This window comes from Babylonia areolata, chromosome 27, assembly GCF_041734735.1.
Source record: "Babylonia areolata isolate BAREFJ2019XMU chromosome 27, ASM4173473v1, whole genome shotgun sequence".
Classification (NCBI taxonomy): Eukaryota; Metazoa; Mollusca; class Gastropoda; order Neogastropoda; family Buccinidae; genus Babylonia; species Babylonia areolata.
The window spans coordinates 31,267,225-31,272,224 of NC_134902.1; the positions used below are offsets into that span (position 1 = coordinate 31,267,225).

The following is a 5,000-nucleotide window of genomic DNA, read 5'->3' on the forward strand; positions in this document are numbered from 1 at the left end:
TGCTTACCACAGATGCGTGTGTGTGAGTGTGAGTGTGTGTGTGTGTGTGTGTGTGTGTCTCCATGTTTCTGTCTGTCTGTCTGTCTCTCTTCCCTCTGGCCCTCTTCTCTCTATACATAAACGACTTGCCGATGCACATATAACCGAGCAACGTTATCTGCGATCTGTTCGCTGATAACAGTTCTCTTCTCTTCACTGTGGTGAGACCAACAGTGATCTTGTAGAATCAGCGAATAAACTAAACGGCATCTCAGACTGGTGGTATCAAAATCACATGGAACTCGTGGAACCCACACGAGACAAAAAGTATGGCAATGACATCAAGACAAAAGCACCAAGGTGAGCCTCTAACTTTAAACAAGAACTCAGTTGAGCAAGTTTGTGATCACCGCATTCTTGGAGTATTCATATATATATATATACATATATATATATATATATATATATATATATATGTGTGTGTGTGTGTGTGTGTGTGTGCGCGCATGCGTGCGTGCGTGTGTCTGTGTGTGTCTATATAATTATGTGTGTATTCCTTCTACTACTTTCATTACGATAAAGTAGAAGTTTATTACGAGCATTATTGCTAGTAGTAGTAGCAATAGTAGTAGTAGCAGTAGCAGTAGTAGTTTTTCCATTACTGATGCTGTTATGATACAGTCATTGTTATTGTCGTTGTTGTTGATGATGTTATCATCACAGACAATGCCTAAAATCGTTATTCTTGAATGATAGTTTTAGAATCTCTCTCTCTCTCTCTCTCTCTCTGTCTGTGCCTCTCATTGTCCTTGCAGTTTTGGATTTCATATTTATGACTTGTTAATCACATACATGTGTACACACATACGCACTCACACATACACACGCACGCACGAACACACACATAGACACACACACACACACATAGACACACACTCACACACACACGCACACATACATACACACACACACGCACGCACACACACACACACACACACACAACCGTGCGCGCGCGCGTGCGCTTTTTGTTGCAGCTTACCTGAGAGAAAAAAAGAAAAAAAACTACCCGGGGGTAAAATATATAGAGGGGCATCCCAACACGCTCTCCTCACATCTGCAATTCCGTCAAGAGTGTGAGCCCTCCTGTTCTATCTTGAGCTTTTTGGGTCTTTTTCTGTCCTACTTGCCGACGCCAGAAAGATTGGCTCTTGTTTTTATTCAGCTTTTTTTTTCTGACACTGTGGAATAGCGAGTGACAGACAGACAGACAAACAGATAGAGAGAGAGAGAGAGAGAGAGAGACACACACACACACAGATAGAGGGACACAGAGAGAGACAGACAGACAGACAGACAGGGAGAGAGTAAGAGAGAGCGAGAGAGAGTAAGAGAGAGAGAGGGAGAGAGAGAGGGTAAAACACTTTTCTCCCCCCCCCCCCCTCTCATACACATACACACCCTCTCCCAACACCACTTTTTCTCCAGTTCTTTCAATTTCCCACCACCGTCTACCACCATCTCCACCCCCCCACCCCCCCACACACTCCCTCCTCCTCCACCCTCCCCCTCCTTCCCCAAGGCGGTGTCTGCAACTGGAGCTGCCAAAGTCGTGGAGCGGCTTGGAGATGATGGTGGTGGTGGTGGTGGTTGTGGTGGAGGTGTTTGGGGGGTGTGCTGGATGCTAGTGGTTATGACGCCTGTGGTGGTTGTGGTGGAGGTAGTGGCGGCGCTGACGTGCAAGTGGTGGCGGTGGTGGTGGTGGTGGTGGTGGTGGTGGTGCCCAAGTGGGACCAGTCAGTCAGACAGACTGTTCGCCACACTTCAGTTCTGTCAGTGGTTCTTCTTGCACCTTCTCCGGTCCTAGGCCTTGGCGGCTTGGCTCTCTTGTCGTGTGTGTGTGTTGTGTGTGTATGTGTGTGTATGTGTGTCCTCATCCGTCTGTCTCTCTTTCTCTCCGCCTGGTCGCTCTGTCTATCCCACGCCTGGAATGGACCAGTGCCCTGACTCAGTGTGAGTGAAAGTGGGGGCCCGTCGTCTTGTCGGCCGTGAACGTCTGCGAAGGTTTGAACTTCACGGCAGTGAGTCAGTGAGAGAGAGAGAGAGAGAGGGGCGGGGGAGAGTCTGGAAAACTGCAGACTCAGCAGATCGAAAGGAAGGGAGGGCGAAAAGGTAGAAGGTGTGGAAGAGAAAAAAAAGAGAAAAGAAGGAAAGAAAGATAGATCGGTTAGTGAAGGACAACATTCAGAAAATTATAAAGCCATTATTCCAGGAGTTCTAGCCGTATCCGTGAGCAGTTGTGGAGACTTAGCCGAGTGTCTTCAGCAGACCATAATATTGACACGACATCAGGAGATCTGATTGGGTGATGCGGTCAGGGTGGTGTGAAGAAGCTTCAGAAGCTGACCTTGGTGGACTGGATGCGGCTCTTCTCACGTTTCTCTCAGAGCTTGTGATGTTCCACGTGTTTTCTGAATAAGGTATAATGTGAGCAATCGAATTATCGGGAGTTGACAAGAATTACGTGTGCTATACTTCAGAGAATTAGACCCTCGGCCATTGTGATACCGTGATTGCAGAAGTGTACAGCCTGGTAGTGGGGGGAGGCCACAACAACAGACACGGCATCTGCTGGAGCCCTTTGCCAGAAATCAGACCTCAGCAGTTCCACGTGGGGTACGGCAAGCCATTCTGTCAGGTAGGATAGGTGTACACACTTGACACCATGTTCGTTGTACTTTGTGCTGATGAAGGAGATACGTGTCTGTTACGTAAAAAAAAAACACGTGTAAAATTCCGCGTGCACAGCACGTGCGTGTCGTAATGTGTGATCACTCACGTTATACGTGCATCATGCATGTGACTTAGGTGTGCGCCGTGGTATGAGTCAATGGTTTAGTGTTGTGTGCTGTTGTGTTGTTCTGTATTGCTTTTGGGAAGGTGTGTGTGTGTGGGGGGGGGGGGGGTGTTCGTGGTACTTGTTGCGTTTTGTTTTGTTTATTACGCTGTCGTTGCGTTTCGATATGTGATGTTGTGTTACTTGTACAAGTAAGTGTTCATCTCTGTGAGTGTGTGTTTGTGTGTGTGTGTGCCGTGGAAGCTGCGATACTTAGACTAGAAATGAGTGTGTGGAGGAGGGGGGTAGAGGAGGTGCACGGTAATGCTAATGCGTGTGTGTGTGTGTGTGTGTGTTGGAGCTCATGTACGTTTATATGTATTTGACTGTGCTTTCATATATGTGAAACTGCATGTCTGGTGCATTTCTGTTATGCATGTGTGGGTGTATGTGTGAATGTGTGTCTTCATATTTTACATTTATTTGCTTATTTATCACCATTGTTGTCTTATTTATTTATTTATTTATGTTTTATTATTATCATTTTATTAGTATTACTAATATTATTACTACTACCTTTTTCTATATTATAATTATTATTTATTTATTTATTTATGCAAGCTTATCTATTATTTATTCCCCCGTTTTTGTTTTTTGTTGTTGTTTTTTTTGTGTGTTTTTTTTTTTTTTTTTTTTTTTTTGGGGGGGGGGGGGGTTTGTTTTTTTTTCTTCAAGGCCTGACTAAGCGCGTTGGGTTACGCTGCTGGTCAGGCATCTGCTTGGCAGATGTGGTGTAGCGTATATGGTTTTGTCCGAACGCAGTGACGCCTCCTTGAGCTACTGAAACTGAAACTGAAACTGATGTTGTGTTGTACTGCGCTGCACTTTGTATTGTAAGGTTTTGATTTGCGTTATATTGTGCGGTGTTGCCGCGCTGTTCTTTACTGTGCATTGCTGTTCGCTGCTGTTCTGTGTTCTGTGTTTACTGCAGTAGTGTTCTGCAGTGCACCACACCGTAGTGTATATCTGCTGTGTGTTTTGCTGCAATACACTGTATTGTATTGTATTGTATTGTATTATACTGTACTGAATTTGACTATCATGTTGTAACATATTGTACGTTTGCTTTATTTTATTTTATTTTTCTAATTCGTGCTGTACTATGCTATTATGCATTTCGTTGTATTACACAGTGCTGTACCGTTCTGTACACTGGACTTTACTAAGCACTGGTCTTCACTTATCTCACAGAACTGTACTGCATTGGACTGGACTTTAGTAAGCACTGGTCTTCACTTAATACACAGAACTGTACTGCATTGGACTGGACTTTACTAAGCACTGGTCTTCACTTATCTCACAGAACTGTACTGCATTGGACTGGACTTTACTAAGCACTGGTCTTCACTTATCTCACAGAACTGTACTGCATTGGACTGGACTTTAGTAAGCACTGGTCTTCACTAAATACACAGAACTGTACTGCACTGGACTGGACTTTAGTAAGCACTGGTCTTCACTAAATACACAGAACTGTACTGCACTGGACTGGACTTTAGTAAGCACTGGTCTTCACTTAATACACAGAACTGTACTGCATTGGACTGGACTGGACTTTGTTCTGCTGTACTTTTTGGTATTGTTCTGAAGTGTACTGCATTAAACTTTACCGTCCTTTCGTTGCACTGTACTGTACAGTACTGTGTTATGCCGTTCTGCTGTATACTGTAATGAAAACTGAATTGTGTTATACTGTGCTATTGTTCTTCACTGCACTGCTCTGCATTGTACCTCACCAAAATGAACTGTATTCCGCTGCATATTATTGCACTATACTGCACTGTAGTGGACTGTAATGTACGGAATTGGTTTCCACTGTTCCTTGCTAACACTGTACCGCCCCAAATGTGATGTACTGTACTGTACTGTACTACACTGAACTGCAGGTTACTGTAGTACACACGTTTCCCCGTCAGATCGGAGTGCCACGTGAAATACGGGCTGTTGCCTCCAGGGACAGTGTGTCTTACAGTACATAGACACCCTTTGTCTGCCTTTTTTTTCGTACCCGTAAGGATCTGTCTGCAGTTTTGCCAGCAACTGTTGTGTTGCCGTTTGTACTTTACACACCTTGCACAAAACACATGCTGTACATGAGCTCTCGATTCGTAGTCTCAACAACGAGAAA

The 5,000-nt window shown here is 44.6% G+C and overlaps 1 protein-coding gene across 6 annotated transcripts in view; it reads left to right on the top strand.

Annotated features, from left to right (window-relative positions):
• The first annotated feature begins 1,779 nt into the window (after positions 1-1,779).
• Positions 1,780-5,000, top strand: part of LOC143301163 (CD82 antigen-like) — an 87,813-nt gene continuing 84,592 nt past the window's right edge. Inside the window, exons 1-3 of one of the 6 annotated variants that reach the window (XM_076615248.1) lie at positions 1,780-2,040; positions 2,249-2,456; positions 2,556-2,674. The gene's annotated coding sequence lies outside the window, so the exon portion shown is untranslated. Of the gene's footprint in view, positions 2,058-2,126; positions 2,675-5,000 lie in introns of those variants that run through there. The other 5 variants (XM_076615246.1, XM_076615247.1, XM_076615249.1 and 2 more) reach the window with 5 other exon arrangements.